The sequence below is a fragment of the Arachis ipaensis genome, chromosome B03 (genome assembly GCF_000816755.2).
Source record: "Arachis ipaensis cultivar K30076 chromosome B03, Araip1.1, whole genome shotgun sequence".
In the NCBI taxonomy this organism is placed as follows: Eukaryota; Viridiplantae; Streptophyta; class Magnoliopsida; order Fabales; family Fabaceae; genus Arachis; species Arachis ipaensis.
The window spans coordinates 103,574,059-103,596,481 of record NC_029787.2 but is presented as its reverse complement, the minus strand read 5'-3'; the positions used below and the strand labels follow the sequence as shown (position 1 = coordinate 103,596,481).

Genomic DNA, 22,423 nt, shown 5'->3' with positions numbered 1-22,423 from the left:
TTCAAATTAGCATTAAATAAATAAAATAAAAACAAAAATATTTTAATTTTTCTTTTATTCTATTTTTATTTTTCAAAACATAGTCCTTCTTCCACATCCATTTTTTTTCTATCTCATCTTCCAATACCAGTGCTCTATATCCTGACATAGAGACACACATCTTTTCATTTCCATGTTAACTGTGTATACAGAAACAAGAAATGTTCATTATGGACTCAAGTGGAAATGAACAGTCCAGAAGGACTTTGGGGTCATATGCTAACCCCACTACTGCTTCCTATGGGAGTAGTATCTGTATATCCCCCATCAGAGCCAACAGTTTTGAGCTAAACCCTCAGCTCATTATCATGATGCAGCAAAATTGTCAGTATTTCGGTCTTCCACAGGAAGAACCTACTGAGTTTCTGGCACAGTTCTTACAAATTGCTGACACAGTACGTGATAAGGAAGTAGATCAGAATGTCTACATATTATTACTGTTTTCATTTGCTATAAAAGATCAAGCTAAGAGGTGGCTAAATAACCAACCCACAGCAAGCATAAGAACATAGAAACAGTTATCAGACACAATTCCTGAATCATTTTCCCTCCAAAAAGGATGACACAGCTAAGGCTGGATGATAAACCCATATTTTATGATATATATTGTGCTCAAATTGAGTGATTTATTCAACCCTTCACCCACTTATTCATATTAATTACATGGTTTTACTTTCCCTTCCTTATTATGTGATGTATGTGAAAAACATGTTTCCTATGCTTAAAAATAATTATTTTGATTGCCCTTTATTTCCATTCGATGCCGTGATTCGTGTGTTGAGTAGTTTCAGATCTTCTAAGGCAGGAATGACTTAAAGGATGGAAAGGAAACATACAAAAATGGAAGGAAAGCACAAAATGGAGTTTCTGAAGAAACTGGCAACGACGCGATCGCATGGACAACGCGGCCGCATGCCAACACGAATTAACAGCGACGCGACCGCATGATTGACGCGATCATGCAACTTGAGCGAAACGCATATGACGCGAACGCATGAGTGACGCGACCGCGTGACCCACGCGGCCGCGTGACAGAGGCCACGCACCAGAAATTACAGAAAACACTCCCAGCGATTTCTGAAGCCCTTTTTGGCCCAAATCCAAGTCCAGAAGACACAGATCAGAGGTTATGAAGTGGGGGAATGCATCCATTCAGAGGAGAGTCTCCAATTAGTTAGTATTCATGATTTAGATGTAGTTTTGAGGGAGAGGTTCTCTCCTCTCTCTTTTAGGATTTAGATTTAGGATTTTATTCGCTTTCAGGATTATCTCTTTCTATCAGGTTCAACATTCCTTTTTATTTATCTTTTCAATTTAATTTATGAATTCTTCTATGTTACAGATTACTCTTTTGAATTAATGTTATTTGAGGTATTTCAGTTTACAATTGTTTCTTTTATTTATATTACTGTTGCTTCCAATCTGAAGACATTTTTATTCCAGTAGATTTATTTTTCCCCTTTTGGTCTTGGTGAAGAAATCAGTAACTCAGGAGTTATCAAACTGAACGTGATCGATAATCGTTATCTTTGCTAATTGAATTGAACTTCAATAATCCCAATCTTTCCTTAGGGAGTAACTAGGATTTGAGGATCTAACTAATTAGTCACTTGACTTTTCTTTACTTTAAGTAAAGGCTAACTAAGTGGAATTAAGATTCAATCTTCATCATCATTGATAAGGATAACTAGGATAGGACTTCTAATTTCTCATACCTTGCCAAAAGTTTATTTTACAGTTATTTATTTATTTTATAGTCATTTACTTATTTTAATTGCAATTCAAATTACTTGTCCTTATCTTCAAAACCCCGATTTACAATCTTCATAACCAATAATAAGAACATACTTCCCTGCAGTTCCTTGAGAAGACGACCCGAGGTTTGAATACTTCGGTTATCAATTTTTAAGGGGTTTGTTACTTGTGACAACCAAAACATTTGTACGAAGGGATTTCCGTTGGTTTAGAAACTATATCTACAACGCAACTATTTTTATAAAATTCTTTACCGGAGAAAATTTCAACGTCAAAATAGCGCCGTTGCCGAGGAACTGCAATTGTGTGCCTTATTATTGGTTATTGTAAATACTTTTCTTTTACTTGTTTATTTGTCTTTATTTTTCCCTTTTATTTCCATTAGCTACTATGAATTCTCACCCCTCTCGCTTTGAGTTTGTTCTAATATTGTTGAAAGGAGTGAAAGTTATAACAGGAACATGCATCAAGGTCAGAGCAATCAAAGATGGATGGAGCCAAGAGGATCTGATCAACCCTTTAGGCAACAACACCCTCCAAGATATCATGGACAAAGACCATTCTACAATGCATACCAAGCAAATAGACATGGTGGACAACCTTGTGGTTACCAACAAGCCCCACCCTGCGCTTATAGGCCATCCTCTTAACATAACTTCGCACCACCACACTCACAAGCTCCTTTTCACCATTCGCCACCATATGATCCTCATTTACCCCGATTCCAATCCAATTACTCCCAAACACCACCACTTCCCAATGTACCACGTCCAAATCCAGCACCCCGAGAATCAGAGGTTCGCCTCAAGGAAATAGTAGATCAACTTCAAACAACCCTTTATCAACTGGAGCAAGCAATAAGTCAATTATCTTCTAGACGTTCGAACATTCAAGGACCTCCCACAACTCTGTGTGGACAATCTAATGATGAGCGTAGCATGAAGGAGATACTAGAAACTCCAGTGGACAGAACAGGGCATGACTTCGTACTGGAACAAGTAGAGGAAGCTGCCATTATCCAAGAAGGAGAGTTGGTTGAAGACCTAGGAGACACTGAGCCTCCATGGGAATCCAGAATTGTGGAGAATTCTGTCAAGGACGTTACAATTGATGCTAAGGAGGATAGTACACAACCCCCAAGGCAAGTCTTTTATGAGGAACTAGACGGAATACTCCAAGAAGCAAGTTTCCTTGATGATGATAATCTCAAGTCAAGTTCTCTCAGTGATGAACTTGCATCAGCAAGTGAATTCTCTGAGATCGAAGAATCTTCCCCAAGTGAATACGAAGATGATGTGGAGGTAGATTTCTCTCAACCTCCCGTTTATGACTTAAGTGACGAGGAAGATATAGAAGGCTTTGATCAGGACTTGGATGCAATTGAAAAAGTCTGCAAGGAAGTGAAGAAATTCACAGAAGAGCACAAGGGAGTAGAACTTACAGAACCACTAAAAACACCTATCCCAAGGCCATTACCACCCAATACAAGCTTCAAGTGGGTACAATCCTTAACCCTTAGCTTTATTTTCCCACTTGAATACGGTTTTCTTGAAACAGATGGCCAGCTTAGAGCTCTATGCGGCTTTAAGAGTAAGAGGGAAATGGCTCGTGCTCAGAGCTGGTGCACAAGGTTCAATAAGGTTCCACACTTCAACTCGAAGTGCACAGATTGGCATCATGGTCAATCGAATGGATCTCGGAAAACGTTTGGTCACCTTAGTGAAAATCTACTTTCTAAACCACCCAGATGGAAAAATATAGATCAAGACAAAGGCGGATCTAAAAGCAAAGTTTGGGATCCTGGAATCTATTCTGACATTCGTCACCCCGGGAGCCTGAGAATCTGTTTGAAGCTTCTCAGAAGCTTTACATGCCTAGTTTGGGACCCCGGAGGCTGTTGGCATTCCAAGCATTGGTGGAGATTTCTGGACGAATTTAAGCACAAGCCGCCATAACAGGAAGCTCATCCAATGTCCAACTTAAGGACTTTAACTAAAAGTGCTAGGTGGGAGACAACCCACCATGGTATGGTCGTTTCTTTTTCAGTTTTATTTCGTGTTATTTATTTTTATTTTTATTTCCTTTTCAATTGAACCTGAATATTATTTATTCACATTGCATACTGCATAGTTGCATACCTGCATAAAAAAAAAAGAAGGCGTACGACGTGACCGCATCGCTCATGCGATCGCGTCAGTTGCGAAAAACACTCCGCATGCATCCGCGTCACCCACGCAGCCGCGTGATCTAGAAATCGGCGTAAATATCCAACGCCCAGAAAGCTAGGCTGGAATCGTGCGGCCATTGTGCGTTTCGCATAAAACGACCCACGCGATCGTGTCCCAGACGCGATCGCGTCACTTGCACAACACCAATCCCACGCGAAAGCGTGAGTGACGCGATCGCGTCGCGTGGATTGCACATCACCCCAAATGAGACAGAGAGTTGCGCTGAAATGATGCTGGAATTGTGCGTTTCGCACGATTTCCAACGACGCAATCGCATGCCTCATGCGACCGCGTCATTTACCCTTCTTCCATTCCATGCAATCGCATCACTCATGAGATCGCATCAACCCCTAATCCACCCATCCATGTGACCGCGTGCCCCACGCGATCGCGTGGATTCAAATTTACTAACCCCCCAGTCACGCGAACCCTACCCGTTCGCGCCCCCCAACCCTTCTCCTTCCTCTCTTCTCTCCACAACCACCACCCACAACTTCCAGCCACCACCACCGTCCACCGCAACCCCCGACGACCACCCAGAAGCCGCCGCCACGCCACCCCCTTCCCCCCTCCCTCTTTCTTCTTCTTTCTTCTTCTTCTTCCCTCCACCACCACTGCCACCCCCCCCCTCCTTCTTCTTCTTCCTTCCTCTTCTCCCTCACCGCGCCGCCGTCACCCCCTCACCGCGCCGCCGTCACAACCGCACCACCCACCACCACCCACACCCCCTTCCCTTCCTTCCCCTTTCCCCTCCTAACCCCATTACCCTTCCCGAAACCCCCTGCCTCCGAACAGCCGCCACCGCCGCTGTGCCGCTGTCAACCACCGCGTCAGCTGCCACCACCACCATTCCCCAGCCACCTCTCTACCCCACTTTCTTTCCTACGCCTTCCAGGTTCCGCTGAACACCACCTTTCTTTCCATTCATCATTAATTTCCTATTTTTCTGTTTATGTTCATATTTAGGCTAGTTAGTTATGCATGTTGTAGTGGATTCTAGGTTGTTAGGTAGCCTAGGATGTGGTTAGTGGATCTAGGCCTGATTACTTGCGCTATTCATGTTTCTTGTTTTCTAATTCTCACAATTCTGCCATTGCTGTGATGTTAGTATTGTTCATATGCTGTAATTTCTTGTTTCATGCTGCCTTTTACACTGCTTTTCCATGTTCATATTCCCTTTATGTAATTGCAGCTATATTTTAATTCATATGAGCTATTCTGATTGCTATTTATTTTCCGGGAACATCCAATTTTAGCCGGGATGCTGCCCAAATTTCTGTAAATTGTTTTGATTTTCATTCCTGTTTTGGTTTTGGCAAACTTGCACTCTGCTTTACTCAGCTTTTACCAAACCAATTCATAAATGACAGGGCAAGCTTTCTTATTCTTTTTAATTTCCTGGTTTATAAATTGCATCTTGGATGATTCAATTCCACTTTTTGCTATTTTCATTTGATTCATCCTTAACTTCCTTGTTTGAATTTGAGTTATCTGTTGCTTTAATTTGTGAATTCTTGTTATTTAGGAAATGCTCATCATGCCACTTACTCTAACCCACTTTTTACTAATTCACTAATTTTAACTTCCTAACCTCTTTTTCATTCCTAACCCACTTACCTTTCAAAACATCTCTTCTGGTTTTTCACTATTCTCTCTAACATTCTAACCAAGGCATGACGGAGGTTTTTCCTACTTAACATGAATCCTTTTACATTTTGGATTGTGAATTTTTATTCTCGGACTTTTACCTCCTATACGATCCTAAATGCACATTTACTTAACTCATTTTCATTACTCCACTGCTCCTTTGCCACTATATGCTTATTTTGTGATTTGCATACTTGTTTTTCCTGTTTTTATTATATCCTGGTTTTCTATTTTTCAGGATGTCTGACACCCAGAGAAAGGGAAAAGGAAAGGCAACAACTGGCAAACGGAAAAGAGGAGAATCCTCTTTGTCCATACTGGACCTCATGCATGATGACTCCTGGCAGGAGAAACACTTTACCCCGTAGGAGAAGGCTAACCAACTACTCCCTGCTACTGATCCCATTAAGTTTGCAAACCGATACTGCGAGCTGAAGTATCTGGTGTTTGCAAACTCCAGGAACCTGTACCTGGAAAGGACTCTGAAGATCCCAGTAGAACTCCAGCAATACACCTCTGATCAGATCAAACAAAGAGGCTGGTTCTTCCTGGAGAGAAACCTGACTGAGGTTATTGCATATTGGGTAAGGGAATTCTACTGCAATTACTTCAAAACTTCCCTAGATGCAGTAAACCTAAGAGAGAAGCAGATTATGGTCACTGAAGAGGCCATAGAGGATGTTCTGAAGCTTCTGCCTAAATCCGATCAGCTAGATGGTTATCAAAAAGCTGAGGAGGATATGCGCTTCATGAAGTTTGATTGGGACGCAGTAAAGGCCAGGATAGCCCTTGACCCGACCGTTCCATGGATCATGGGTCAGAACACCACCATGCCAAAGAGAATCAAGCGGATTTACTTAAATAATGAGGCTCGGCTATGGCATCAGATACTTAGCAACTTTGTTATGCCGAGTACCCATGAGACTGAGATACCTGCCGCTATGATCACCCTCCTATGGTGTGTGCTGGAGGGTAAGGACCTGTACCTGCCACGCTTCATTCGGTACTACATGACCAGGGTCCACGTCCGAGGCACTCTCCCCTTTCCATATCTGATTACACAGCTTGGCCGTCGAGCTGACGTGCCTTGGGAGGATGCTGACGAAAAGCCACCTGCTGCAGAATACAAGAAAATTATCCCTCACAGCAGGAACTTCTTGGCTCTGGGCTACAGACCTCCATTTTTCACTCTTACTGATGAGACAGCCACACCATCTGTCGACTCCTCTTCCTCCACAACTACCCCTGCTACCACCACTGCACCTCCACATGCCTCCGAGCCAGTTTATCACCTAGTGCACCGCCTGTTTCGACAGCTAGACCAGATGGAGCGCCGCAACCGGCGCCGATATGAGAGAGTTGAGCATCGCAGCAAGCGACGCTATGAGCACCTGAAGCTGATGATACGATCCGGCGATATCCCCTCCGAGCCTGACACACCATCAGAGCCATCTGAGGAGGAGGCGGATGATCACGAGGCAGAGACCCACCCCCAGAGAGAGGCTGCGCAAGCAGGCACGGAGCAGGATGCATCACAGAGAGAGACCCCGCCTCAGATTCAGGCTGCAGACCCAGAGGTCCCTATTCAATCAGCACCTCCTCTGCAGCAGGCAGATCCTCAGACCACCACCACAGAGACCCCAGCTACCCACCCTTCCAGTGATGACACCCCTTCACACCCTGCTTGAGTGAGCATCAGGGACGATGCTTCATTTTAAGTGTGGGGAGGTCGCCATCTCTGGCGTATATTTTTTTTGGTGAACCACTACAGACTCTTTTACTTTATTTTGCTACTTTTTCTGTATTTTTCTCTTTTATTTTTATTTTTATTTTCTCAGTACTTATACATTGCTATTTTCATGTATTTTTACTCTATTTCTGCATTTTGCACCTTAGTTCATATTTTAGCTAGTTAGTTTAGTTGCAATTCTAACTTATTAGTTATAGAAAATGTGGATTAATTAGTATAGTTTACCCTTTTTTTTAGTATAAGATAACTTAGTTTAAATTGAAAAAATAAAAAGAAAGTAAACTAGAGACTTGAACATAATAGAAACAATCCACACACCTTGTATATATAGCATTCCATGTTAGTTAGTTAACAACATTTCATCAAGGAGAAACACTAGAACTTTAAAGCCACCTTAAGATTTACATTGAGAATAATCGGAACTCTTAATTTTACTTGCATGACATACATAACTGATATATGATTTTTGAGTTAGAGAACACACAGCCTGCGAGTTTTGAGCTTAATTGTATGGTTACATTTAAACCATAATATTTTATTCCTGTGTGTTCCGCCCTTCTTATTTATTCTGGTGTTCTTTACTTTGTTTTAATTTATATGTCCTATTATAGAATAGAAATACATACCAAGAGAGTGATTGAGGCCATTGTTTGATTTTAGCTCACTTATCCCAAATTAACCTACCTTTTATATCACCCTTGTTAGCCCCCTTGAGTCTTTAAATCCCCTCTTATTCTACAAACCGCATTACTAGCCTTAAGCAGAAAAACAAAATAAAAATCCCAAGTTGAATCCTTGATTAGCTTAAGATAGAAATTGTGTAATTGTTTAAGTGTGGGAAACCTATTGGGAACATGGATGATAAAAACAAAGGGTAGAAAGTTGAAAAGAATAAAATAATTCAAAATAAAAATTTTTGGGAAGCATGCTCATGTGAAATCAAAATAATTGAATTACCATGTGTATTAAAAAAATTATAATAATAATAATATTTATTTTTTTTTGAATAAAGGGGAATACAAAAGAATTCCCCAAATGCAAAATAAAGCAATGCACATGGGATAAAAAAAATTTTGAAATATGAGCATGTAACATCAAAAGTGGGAAAAATATGGGAAAAAAGGTAAAGAAACTTTGCTTTACAAAATATGTATGTTAGGTGAGATCTTAGACTAATCAAGGATTCGCTTAATTAGCTCACTTAGCCTTATACATATACCCTTACCTTTACCTTGGCCCCATTACAACCTTAATTAAAGACCTCATGACTTTTGTATGCTTATATTCTATAATTGTTGATTGGTTAGATGAAGAACAAAGTTATAGAAAGTAAGGATAAAAAGAAGAATAGAGTGATTGACCCAATAAACACTGAGTGACTAGAGAGTAAACACAAAATTCAGTGAGGGTTGAATAGTTTATTAACATATATCTCTGCTTGAATTATTAATTGTCTTGCAAGTTTATAAAATATTTTTCTTTCCCATCTCAATTGTAAAAGTACTTTATCATTATCTAAGGTTTGGCTATATATATGATTCCTTGAGAAATGTAAATTAATTCAACTACATGTAAGCTTTATATACAAGTGAATAAAAATAATTAGAATTGCATGATGCATTTAGGTAGTTGCATTTAGAATGGATTGCATTGCATGAGATTCCACCACTTCAACCTTACTTTACTCTTTATCTTGGATTTAGCATGAGGACATGCTATTGTTTAAGTGTGGGGAGGTTGATAAACCCATATTTTATGATATATATTGTGCTCAAATTGAGTGATTTATTCAATCCTTCACCCACTTATTCATATTAATTGCATGGTTTTACTTTCCCTTCCTTATTATGTGATGTATGTGAAAAACATGTTTCCTATGCTTTAAAATAATTATTTTGATTGCCCTTTATTTTCATTCGATGCCGTGATTCGTGTGTTGAGTAGTTTCAGATATTCTAAGGCAGGAATGACTTAAAGGATGGAAAGGAAACATACAAAAATGGAAGGAAAGCACAAAATAGAGTTTCTGAAGAAACTGGCAACGACGCGATCCCATGGACGACGCGGCCGCATGCCAGCGCGAATTAACAGCAACACGACTGCGTGATTGACGCGATCGCGCACCTTGAGCGAAACGCATATGACGCGGACGCATGACTGACGCGACCGCGCGACAACGAAAACTCCAATTGAAGCGACCACGTGATAGAGGCCACGCACCAGAAATTACAGAAAACGCTCCCAGCGATTTCTGAAGCCCTTTTTGGCCTAAATCCAAGTCCAGAAGGCACAGATCAGAGGTTATGAAGTGGGGGAATGCATCCATTCAGAGGAGAGTCTCTAATTAGTTAGTATTCATGATTTAGATGTAGTTTTGAGGGAGAGGTTCTCTCCTCTCTCTTTTAGGATTTAGATTTAGAATTTTATTCGCTTTCAGGATTATCTATTTCTATCAGGTTCAACATTCCTTTTTATTTATCTTTTCAATTTAATTTATGAATTTTTCTATGTTACAGATTACTCTTTTGAATTAATGTTATTTGAGGTATTTCAGTTTACAATTGTTTCTTTTATTTATATTACTATTGCTTCCGATCTGAAGACATTTTTATTCCAGTAGATTTATTTTTCCCCTTTTGGTCTTGGTGAAGAAATCAGTAACTCAGGAGTTATCAAACTCAATGTGATCGATAATCGTTATCTTTGCTAATTGAATTGAACTTCAATAATCCCAATCTTTCCTTAGGGATTAACTAGGATTTGAGGATCTAACTAATTAGTCACTTGACTTTTCTTTACTTTAAGTAAAGGCTAACTAAGTGGAATTAAGATTCAATCTTCATCATCATTGATAAGGATAACTAGGATAGAACTTCTAATTTCTCATACCTTGCCAAAAGTTTATTTTACAGTTATTTATTTATTTTACAGTCATTTACTTATTTTAATTGCAATTTAAATTACTTGTTCCTTATCTTCAAAACCCCGATTTACAATCTTCATAACCAATAATAAGAACATACTTCCCTGCAGTTCCTTGAGAAGACGACCCGAGGTTTGAATACTTCGGTTATCAATTTTTAACGGGTTTGTTACTTGTGACAACCAAAATGTTTGTACGAAGGAATTTCTGTTGGTTTAGAAAATATATCTACAACGCAACTATTTTTATAAAATTCTTTACCGGCAAAAATCCCAACGTCACTGGACATCCAAGGCTTTAAACAAGAGGATAATGAATCTCTTTATAATGCCTGGGAGAGGTACAGAGAGATGCTAAGGAAATGCCCTTCTGAAATGTTTTTAGAATGGGTGCAGTTAGACATTTTTTACTATGGGCTTACAAAAAAGGCCCAGATGTCTCTAGACCACTCAGCTGGTGGATCTATACATATGAGAAAGATAATTGAAGAGGCTCAAGAGCTCATTGATATAGTTGCTAGAAATCAGCACCTGTACTCAAGTGGTAAGACCTCCGTGAAAGAAAAGGCTGAGGCAACATCCACTGAACTTAGTCCTCCAGAACAAATTGCTGAACTTAATCAGCAACTATTTTTTATAACAAAACAGTTAGCAGAATTTAAAGAGATGCTACAAGAAATCAAAGATGCTAACCAGAATATGGAAAAATACTTGAATCAGAAAAGAAAGCAGTTATCTAAACAGATAACAGAAGAATGCCAAGCTGTTCATTTAAGAAGTGGAAAGACCTTGAATGTCTCAACCCAAAGCAGTAGGACGCCAAGAAAGGAACATCTGACAGAGGATAACCAAACCACTACCCAAAATCCCTCTGAGGATAGTAGGAGCCCAGAGAGAAATGATTCTGGTGTTTAAATACCAGAAAAGGGTCAGAAGTTGGCGTTAAACGCCCAGTGAATGGCCAATTCTAGCGTTCAAACGCCAGAAAAGGGTGGCAATCTGGCATTGAACGCCCAAAAAGCACCCAGTTCTGGCGTTCAAATGCCAATAAGGGATCAAACACCTGTAAGTGCTGATAACAACCCCCTTAAGCAGGCTTCTCCAACCACTTCTGTAGGAAATAAACCTGCAGCAACTAAGGTTGAAGAATATAAAGCCAAAATGCCTTATCCTCAGAAACCCTGCCAAGCAGAACAGGATAAACAATTTGCCTGCTTTGCAGACTATCTCAGGATTCTTGAAATAAAGATTCCGTTTGCAGAGGTACTTGAGCAAATACCCTCTTATGCTAAGTTCATGAAAGAGATCTTAAGTCATAAGAAGGATTGGAGGGAGACTGAAAAAGTTTTTCTCACTGAAGAATGCAGTGCAGTCATTTTAAAAAGCTTACCAGAGAAGCTTAAAGATCCCGGAAGCTTTATGATACCATGCACATTAGAGGGTGCTTGTACCAAGATAGCTTTATGTGATCTTGGGGCAAGTATCAACCTGATCCCTGCATCCACTATCAGAAAGCTTAGTTTGACTGAAGAAATCAAACCAACCTGAATATGTCTCCAACTTGTTGATGGCTCCATTAAAATTCCATCAGGCGTAATTGAGGACATGATTGTCAAGGTTGGGTCATTTGCCTTTCCCACTGACTTTGTAGTGCTAGAAATGGAGGAGCACAAGAGTGCAACTCTCATTCTAGGAAGACCTTTCCTAGCAACTGGACGAACCCTCATTGACCTCTAAAAAGGGGAGATAACCCTGAGAGTCAATGAGGATGAGTTTAAGTTGAATGCTGTCAAAGCTATGCAGCATCCAGACACATCAAAAGACTGCATGAGCGCTGATATTATTAACTCCCTGGTGGAAGAGGTCAATATGAATGAGAGTCTCGAATCAGAGCTAGAGGACATTTTTAAAGATGTTCAGCCTGATTTGGAGGAACCAGAGAAAACAGAAGAACTTCTGAAAACTCCTCAAGAAGAGGAGAAGCCTCCTAAACCCGAGCTCAAACCACTACATCCCTGAAATATGCATTTCTGAAAGAAGATGACACTTTTCCGGTAATCATAAGCTCTGCTTTAAAGCCACAGGAAGAGAAAACACTAATTCAGGTGCTGAAGACACACAAGACAACTCTTGGGTGGTCCATAAGTGATCTCAAGGGCATTAGCCCGGCCAGATGCATGTACAAGATCCTATTAGAGGATGATGCTAAGCCAGTGGTTCAACCACAGAGGCGGCTGAATCCAGCCATGAAAGAGGTGGTGCAGAAAGAGGTCACTAAGTTACTAGATGCTGGGATTATTTATCCTATTTCTGATAGCCCCTAGGTGAGCCCTGTCCAAGTTGTCCCCAAGAAGGGAGGTATGACAGTGGTTCATAATGAAAGGAATGAACTGGTTCCCACAAGAACAGTTACAGGGTGGCGTATGTGTATTGACTACAGAAGACTCAATACAGCCACCAGAAAAGATCATTTTCCTTTACCATTCATAGACCAGATGCTAGAGAGACTAGCAGGTCATGAATACTACTACTTTTTGGATGGCTATTCAGGTTACAATCAAATTGCAGTAGATCCTCAGGACCAAGAAAAAACAGCATTCACATGTCCATCTGGAGTATTTGCCTACAGAAAGATGCCATTTGGTCTGTACAATGCACCTGCAACCTTTCAGAGGTGTATGCTCTCTATCTTCTCTTATATGGTAGAAAAATTTTTGGAAGTCTTCATGGATGACTTCTCAGTATTTGGAAACTCATTCAGCTCCTGTCTTGACCATCTAGCACTTGTTCTGAAAAGGTGCCAAGAGACTAACCTGGTTTTAAACTGGGAGAAATGTCACTTTATGGTGACTGAAAGAATTGTCTTTGGGCACAAAATTTCGAACAAGGGAATAGAGGTGGATCAAGCTAAGGTAGAGGTAATTGAAAAATTACCACCACTTGCCAATGTTAAGGCAATCAGAAGCTTTCTAGGGCATGCACGATTCTATAGGAGGTTTATAAAGGATTTTTCAAAAATTACAAAACCTCTGAGCAATCTGCTAGCCGCTGATACACCATTTGTCTTTGACACAGAGTGTTTGCAGGCCTTTGAGACTCTGAAAGCTAAGCTGGTCACAGCACCAGTCATTTCTACACCAAACTGGACATTACCATTCGAACTAATGTGTGATGCCAGTGACCATGCCATTGGTGCAGTATTGGGACAGAGGCATGAAAAGCTTCTGCATGTCATTTATTATGCTAGCCGTGTTTTAACTAACGCGCAGAAAAATTACAGAACCACAGAAAAGGAGTTGCTTGTAGTGGTTTATGCCATTGATAAGTTCAGATCTTATTTAGTAGGATCAAAAGTGATTGTGTACACTGACCATGATGCTCTAAAATATCTCCTCACAAAGCAGAATTCAAAACCCAGACTCATAAGATGGGTGTTGCTTCTGCAAGAGTTTGATATAAAAAGAAGAGACAGAAAAGGGACAGAAAACCAAGTAGCGGATCACCTGTCCCGGATAGAACCAGTAGCAGGAGCGTCCCTCCCTCCTACTGAGATCTCTGAAACCTTTCCAGATGAGTAACTCTTTGCCATTCAGGAAGTACCGTGGTTTGCAGACATTGCAAACTATAAAGCTGTGAGATTCATACCCAAAGAGTACAGTAAGCAGCAAACAAAAAAATTGGTTTCTGATGCAAAGTACTACTTGTGGGATGAACCATATCTCTTTAAGAGATGTGCAGACAGAATAATCCGTAGATGTGTGCCTAGAGAAGAGGCACAGAAGATCCTATGGCATCGCCATGAATCACAATATGGAGGACATTTCGGAGGTGAGCGAATAGCCACAAAGGTTCTCCAATGTGGCTTCTACTGGCCTACTCTCTATAGAGACTCCCGAGAGTTTGTACGTAACTGTGACAGTTGCCAGAGAGCTGGTAATTTGCCTCATAGTTATGCCATGCCTCAGCAAGGGATCTTAGAGATTGAGTTGTTTGATGTATGGGGTATTGACTTCATGAGGCCTTTCCCACCATCATATTCAAACACTTATATTCTGGTGGCAGTAGACTATGTATCTAAATGGGTAGAGGCAATTGCAACACCCACTAATGATACTAAGACAGTGATGAAGTTCCTCTAGAAGCACATCTTTAGCAGGTTCGGTGTCCCTAGGGTACTGATCAGTGATGGAGGCACTCATTTCTGCAATAAATAGCTTGACTCTGCTCTGATCTGATATAGAATTAACCACAAAGTGGCAACTCCATATCATCCACAGACAAATGGGCAGGCTGAAGTCTCAAATAGAGAACTAAAACGAATTCTGGAATGGACTATAAGTACCCGTAGAAGGAATTGGACAAGAAGTCTGGATGATGCTCTGTGGGCATACAGAACCGCATTCAAGACTCCTATAGGGACCTCTCTATACCAGCTTGTGTATGGAAAAGCCTGTCATCTGCCAGTGGGACTGGAACACAAGGCTTACTGGGCCACCAGGTTCCTAAACCTTGATGCTAAGGTAGCTGGAGAGAAAAGATTACTCCAGTTGAATGAGCTGGAGGAGTTCAGACTCAATGCTTTTGAAAATGCTAAAATTTACAAGGAAAAAGCAAAAAGGTGGCATGACAGAAAGCTGTCATCTAGAGTCTTTGAGCTAGGATAGAAGGTTCTGCGGTTTAACTCTAGGATCAGATTGTTCCCTGGGAAATTGAAATCCCAGTGGAAGGGACCATATGTGATTACAAGTGTGTCACCATATGGATATGTAGAGCTTCAGGATATTGACTCTGACAAAAAATTCATTGTTAATGGACAGAGAGTCAAGCATTATCTTGAAGGCAATGTTGAGCAAGAATGCTCAAGACTGAGACTAGATTAAAGCTCAGTAAAGTCCAGCTATTGACATTAAAGAAGCGCTTATTGGGAGGCAACCCAATCTTATTTATCTATGTTAATAACTTTTTCATTTCATTTTTCATTGTTATTTTATATTTTCTTTAGGTTGATGATCATGTGGAGTCACAAAAACAGCTGCAGAATTAAATCGGAATCAAAAACAGCATCAAAAACAACACACCCTGGAGGACAGGTGTCATGGCCCAAACCCAGCCATGACTGGCGCTCAAGGGACATATCCCTCAGCAAGCCAAACAACCAAATTTTCAGAAAAAGGGACAGAATCTCCTCTATTTCTAGGACCTTACCCGTATAAATATTAACTCCCTGTATCAACAATAAACATCCATTTCCAAAGACAACAATAACATGCTCTAATCATATCCACAATCAAATATACCCAGAATACACATCATATATAGTTAAAACCATAAGTTTTACATCACCAAATCATAATTACTACCTAAACAGTTCAAGATTCAAAATAACATAACCCACACGAGGATCCTGCCTGTGACATATGGAGCATTGACTTAATCTAAATTTTGAGCAAAGGTCCCATTACATAATTACTTAGCCCTTGGAAAGAAGAAGGGCTCACCAAAATGACTAAGATCTACTGAGGGGCAGGTGGAATGGAACCTGGAATGACTCCTGTATCTAAAAAACATGGAAATATAAAAGGGTGAGTTTTGCAACTCAGTGAGCAAACATTACATCTATAACCCACACGAGACAATACAGAGTTTAACTTGAAAATTATATTTCCTTTCAGAGATGAGAAATTTATAATAATTAATTATGCAAACAAATAAATAAGTAGTTAAGCGGATGAATTGAAATGAGAGTTCTCATTCCAGAAGTCAAATCAAATCAAATATTACACACCTAGGGCGGCTCCACCTCTAAGGGTAGACCTTTCCTCTAGTGTGCCCGTACGGTATAACAGATCCAATGTGTGGCCTACACGTTGGGCTAGCAACGCCCCTGGTAGCTGAGGTCTGAGTTAGATGCATCTAAGTTAACGTCATAACTGCCGTTAACTACGGTTTTCTAGTCAGAGTCTCCCAAACCAATCCAAACCAAATCATTTATAACAAATCTCTAATAATTATAACGTATTACTAAATTTTCATATTAAATCAAAAATATATATAAGAATGCATACTAAAATTTAATTAAAATTTAATAAAGTCAAATAAGAAAACATGTATGCTTTACAAAATATATAAATATCGTCTCGTGTGTATTTTTATAAAATTATAAGTTTCACAAATCAATATTTATTTCAAAAATTCAAAAATCACAATAATAAAATATTTTCAAACTCCAAAATTAATGATTCAACAAAAATATTGATAATAATATATTTAAAAACAATTATAGATATAATATCCAGTCACAACTTGATTCTAAGGAACCGGAAGTAACTCTGAGCGCGCCATTGAGCTACCACATGATGTCCAATCACTCTACAACTCTAGAAATATGACAATAATGATATTTGTGAGCTACTAATATAGTCAATTAACACATTCTTATTCACTTTGACAAAGCCCCAAATTTCCTAATTCTAATAACCCTAATTTCGGATTTTGCTATACCCACAAGTATGAGGATACTAAAAATTTGAGATATAGCTAATTATTGAGTCAAAGAGTTACCTTGAAGCCTCAATAATAATAGAAACTCAGGAGTTGAATGCTTCCTTTACTCATAGGTATGAACTTCTTGATTTGGGGTTGTGAAAAATAAAAATTTACTTTGGATATAGATGATATATTAAAATAGAGATAAAATAAAAGGGTAAAATAAAATCTGGTGTGTTGTGGTTGGATGAAGATTTTGAAATGAAGAAGATAGAATGGAAGAGGAGATGAAGGAAAAGAGAGGGTTTGGTTTTGATTTGTATGAAGGAAATGAAAATAAAAGAGAGAGGGAGGGATCAGGGAAGGCTCGAGAGAATAAGAAGGGGGAAGGGGTTTAAGTGGGGGCATGTGCCCCCCACGTGACTATGCACTTCTGTTTCCCCTTTTTTTTTCCTTTGTGGGTATAACATTCACTCCCCCTTAAGAAATTCGGTCCCCGAATTTTGAACTCATATACTACGATAGATGTGATTATTACCTTCAGACTCAAATAAATACGGATATTTGTCGCGCATTGCATCCTCCACTTCCCAAGTTGCTTCTTCTATCGAATGATTCTTCCAAACAACTTTCACAGATGCTATCTCTTTAGAACGTAGTTTCTTTACTTGGCGATCAACTATATCCACTGGTTCCTCTTCAAATGATAAATCCTCCTTTAGCTCTATGGCTTGTGGTGCAAGTACATGAGATGGGTCGGGAAGGTATTTGCGTAACATTAATACGTGAAAAACTGGATGAATCATAGACAACTCCGATGGTAGTGCCAAGCGATAAGTAACTGCACCTATTCTGTCCAAAATCTCAAATGGACCAATGTAACGAAGATTAAGCTTGCCTCTTTTCCCAAACCTTATCACTCCTTTCATAGGTGACACTCGAAGAAATACCTGATCACCCACTGAAAACTATAAGTTACGCCTTCTGTTATCAACATAAGCATTCTGCCTACTCTGAGCTGCTAATAAACGTTCTCTTATTATGCGAACCTTCTCAACTGCATCTTGTACCAAATTTGGCCCCAAAAGCTTAACCTCACCAACTTCAAACCACCCAATAGGTGACCTGCATCTTCTCCCATAAAGGGCCTCAAATGGTGCCATTTGAATGCTGGCTTGATAACTATTATTATAAGAGAACTCGATCAAAGGTAGATAGTTGTCCCAATTTCCACCAAAATCTAGAACACAACACCTTAACATGTCTTCCAATGTCTGGATCGTCCTTTCTGATTGTCCATCGGTTTGAGGGTAAAAAGCTGTGCTAAGATCCAGACGAGTTCCTAAAATTTTTTGAAAAGATTTCCAAAAATGAGAGGTAAACTGGGGCCCGCGATCTGAAAAATGGATAATGGAATTCCATGTAGTTTAACTATCTCATCAACATAAAGTTGAGCATACCGAGCTGCATTCAAAGTTGTTTTCACTGGAAGAAAGTGAGCTGACTTCGTCATTCTATCCACAATTACCCAAATTGAATCAAAACCTTTAAAACTATGAGGCAAACCTATTACAAAATCCATCGTAATCCTTTCCCACTTCCATTCAGGTATCTCAATTTGTTGCAATAACCTAGCAGGTCTTTGATGTTCAGCTTTAACCTGTTGGCAGGTTAAGCGATGAGAAACAAAAACTCCTATGTCTTTCTTCATGCCTTCCCACCAAAACATTTTTTCAAATCTTGATACATCTTATTGGAGCCTGGATGAACGGTATACTTAGAATTGTGAGCGTCCTCCAAAATAGCTTTCTTCAAGTCATGGTTATCTGGCACACATAAACGTTGACCACAACGCAAAACATCTTGATCAAGAGAAAAGTTTGAGTTCCTCCCATTGCGAACATCTTCTATAAGCTTCCTTAGTTTTGGGTCATCATGTTGTGCATCCTTGATCTGTTCTATTAGGGAAAATTGGGCTCGAACATGTGCTAAGAAAACTCCTGATTCTCCAAGGTCAAATTGAATTCCATCGGCCTTCAATTGATGGACTTCTTCAACAATTGGTCTCCTTGCAAGAGTGATATGGGCCAAGCTACCCATAGATTTTCTACTGAGGGCATCTGCTATAACATTTGCCTTTCCAGGATGATACAAAATAGTACAATCGTAATCTTTTAGCAACTCCATCCATCTCCGTTGCCTCAAATTTAAATCCTTCTGTTGAAATATATACTTCAAACTCTTGTGATCCGTATAGATCTCACAGGTCTCACCATAAAGGTAGTGTCTCCAAATCTTTAAAGCAAAGACGACCGCTGCCATTTTCAGGTCATGAGTTGGATAATTCTGCTCATGCTTCTTGAGTTGTCGCGAGGCATAGGCAATAATGCGGCCATGCTGCATCAATACACAACCCAGTCCTATCCGAGATGCATCACAAAAGACTGAGAATTCCCCAGACCCAGAAGGCAAAACAAGAATTGGTGCTGAGGTTAGACAAGCCTTAAGTGTCTAGAAACTTTCCTCACAAGCTTCTGACCATTGAAACTTCACATTCTTCTGAGTTAACTTGGTTAATGGTGCCGAAATTCTCGAGAAGTCCTTGATGAATCGCCGATAGTAGCCGGCCAACCCTAGAAAGCTACGAATTTCTGTCACTGTAGTAGGCCTTGGCCACTTCTGAACGGCTTTAACCTTCTTTGGATCCACCATGATTCCATCTTTTGATACCACATGCCTCAAAAATGTCACTTGATCAAGTCAAAACTCACATTAAGAAAACTTAGCATAAAGCTTGTGATCCCTTAAGGTTTATAACACAATCCTCAAATGATACTCATGCTCCGTAGCACTTTTTGAATACATCAAGATATCATCGATGAAAACGATAACAAAGCGATCTAAGAAAGGTTTGAAGACTCGATTCATTAAGTCCATGAAAGCTGTAGGCGCATTCGTCAGACCAAAGGACATTACTAAGAACTCATAGTGCCCATAGCGAGTACGAAAAGCAGTTTTTGGAATGTCTTCCTCTTTTATCTTCAAATGATGGTACCCTGAACGCAAGTCGATTTTTGAGAAACAGGTAGCTCCTTGAAGTTGATCAAACAAATCATCAATCCTTGGCAATGGATACTTGTTGCGAACAGTTATCTTATTGAGCTAACGATAATCTACACATAATCGCATCGTTCCATCCTTCTTCTTTACGAATAGAACAGGAGCTCCCCACGGAGAAGTGCTGGGACGAATAAATCCTTTCTCTAGCATATCTTCCAATTGAACTTTTAATTCTCGTAACTCAGTTGGAGCCATACGATAGGGAGGAATGGACACAGGTTGGACTCCCGGAGCCAATTCTATGGAAAACTCAACTTCACGGTCAGGCGGCATCCCTGGTAGCTCATCAGGGAACACGTCAGGGAATTCTCTAACAATAGGAACCTGATCAAGACTAGGCACTTTGGCATCAACATCTCTAACAACTGCCAGAAATCTTTAGTTTCCCTTCTCCATCAATTGCATAGCACTTATAGATGAGATGATGCTAGCTAAAGTGGGACAGTCATCACCCTTAAAAACAAAAGGTGAGATACCCGGTATGTCAAACTTCACGGTTTTAGAGTAACAGCCCACATCAGCATGACAAGCTACTAAATAATCCATGCCTAGGATGACATCAATATCTTTCATTGGTTCTAAAAGGATCAAATCAGCTAAGGTTTCAACCGTATTAATTCTAACAACACAAGATCGAAACACGACTCGAACTACCGTGAGACTCCAAGTGGAGTGCCAACATGAAATGGGTGGGATAACAATTCAGGTTGTTTATCGAAATGAGATGCAAGATGTAGAGATACATATGAATAATGAGAACCCGTATCAAATAACACTCGAGCATCTAAAGAACAAACTTGTAAAGTACTGCCACCACAGCATTAGAAGCTTGAGCATCTTGACGTGTTAAAGCATACACACGTGTCTGACCTCTTCCTCTTTGGCTCCCTCCTCTGTTATAAGTCTGACCCCTGCCACCAGCTCCTCTGCCACTAGAACCAGAAGAATTTCCAATAGACATAGCTGAAGATGATGGCATTGGTGTGGTAGGACGTGCAATACCTGGAGTAAAGCCTCCTCTAGGATTTGGACAATCCCTCCTAAGATGACCAGATTGACCACAACTAAAACATGCACCAGTAGCCTTGAAACATATACCGGAATGGTAGATCCCACACTGCTGGTAGTAAGATTTAGTTAGTCTTGTCTGATTAGAACCATGTCTGCTAGATTGAGGGGTGCCTCCAACAAAAGGTCTTGGACTTGAAACACTCATAGGAACAGATCCAGAAGAAGTAACCCCACCAAAAGATGTTTGAGGACGAGCTCGATAACCCGAATAACCTTGCTGATTAGTCTGACCATGATGAGACTGAAATCCTCCTGAACTAAATCCACCAGAAAATTGTCCCTTCATCTTGGGCTTCTTACCAACATCCTTAAAAGCATTTCTCTCCGCTATCCCAGCTTCAATTCCATAAGCAGAGTTTAGGACATCCTTAAAAGACATGCGTCTGACTTTAGGCATAAGGATAGTGAACATAGGTTCTGCCAATCCACGAACGAAATGACGAACCTTCATCTCTTCTGAATTCACTAAGTACGGAGCACTCTTAGAAAGTCTAGTAAACTCCTTAGCATACTCAGTCACTGTCATATTCTCTTGCCTTAATCTTTCAAAGGCAATTGCATCTTTTGCTTGCTTGTTAGCTGGATAAAATTGAGCAAGAAACTCTTCAGTGAACTCTTCCCAAGAAGGAGGAGGAAGTTCAGCTGCTTCTTTGCTCTCAAGAAGAGACTCATACCAATATCTTACTGAACCACGCAAGTTGTAGGATACTAACTCAACAGCCCATTCCTCAGTGCACTTGAGAGCTCAAATATCTTTCTTTGCATCCTCTAGATATTGTTGTGGATCTTCATCCAATGAATCTCCATTGAAAATGGACGAATTTAACTTCAAATATTTTTCAATTGGTGGCTCTTGATCCCCAAACAATTGATGAACTCTTTGAGGCTGAGGATTTGGCATATTAGGAATTCTTGCTCCGCCCCTATTTTGATTTGTTAGAACCTGTAATACCGCATTAAGGGTTTGATTCATTCCCCTTAATTCAGCTGCTAAGTCCGGTTGAGTCTTTCTTACTACGGGGTTCTCTTGAACTCTCTCGCGGGGTATCTCTCCTTCGCGCCTATCAACTATTCTTTGGCTCCTTGGCCTTTATCGAAGTGCTCCAAGTGGCAGAGAAACTGCCCTATTAGATTCAGCAGTATCAGGAGCACCAACAGCTCCACCACGTCTTTTCTTAGGTGGCATCTTCCACCTATCGAGTAAGTAAAGCGATTGAATCACCAACGACATATGTATATGAAGTTCAAAGAGAATAGGACAGACAGAAAGAATAATGAGAACAAAGGATTGATGACAACTTCCTATAGGCCTCTAGTAACATCACACTTTGTGAAAATGGGCCGGCTTCCATTTGCACAATTGTGATCTTACTAAAGAACACTTGCTCCATATTACACAAGAAAA

The 22,423-nt window shown here is 40.0% G+C and overlaps 1 pseudogene; it reads right to left on the bottom strand.

Annotated features, from left to right (window-relative positions):
- On the bottom strand, positions 15,661 to 21,012 carry LOC110270266 (annotated as a pseudogene).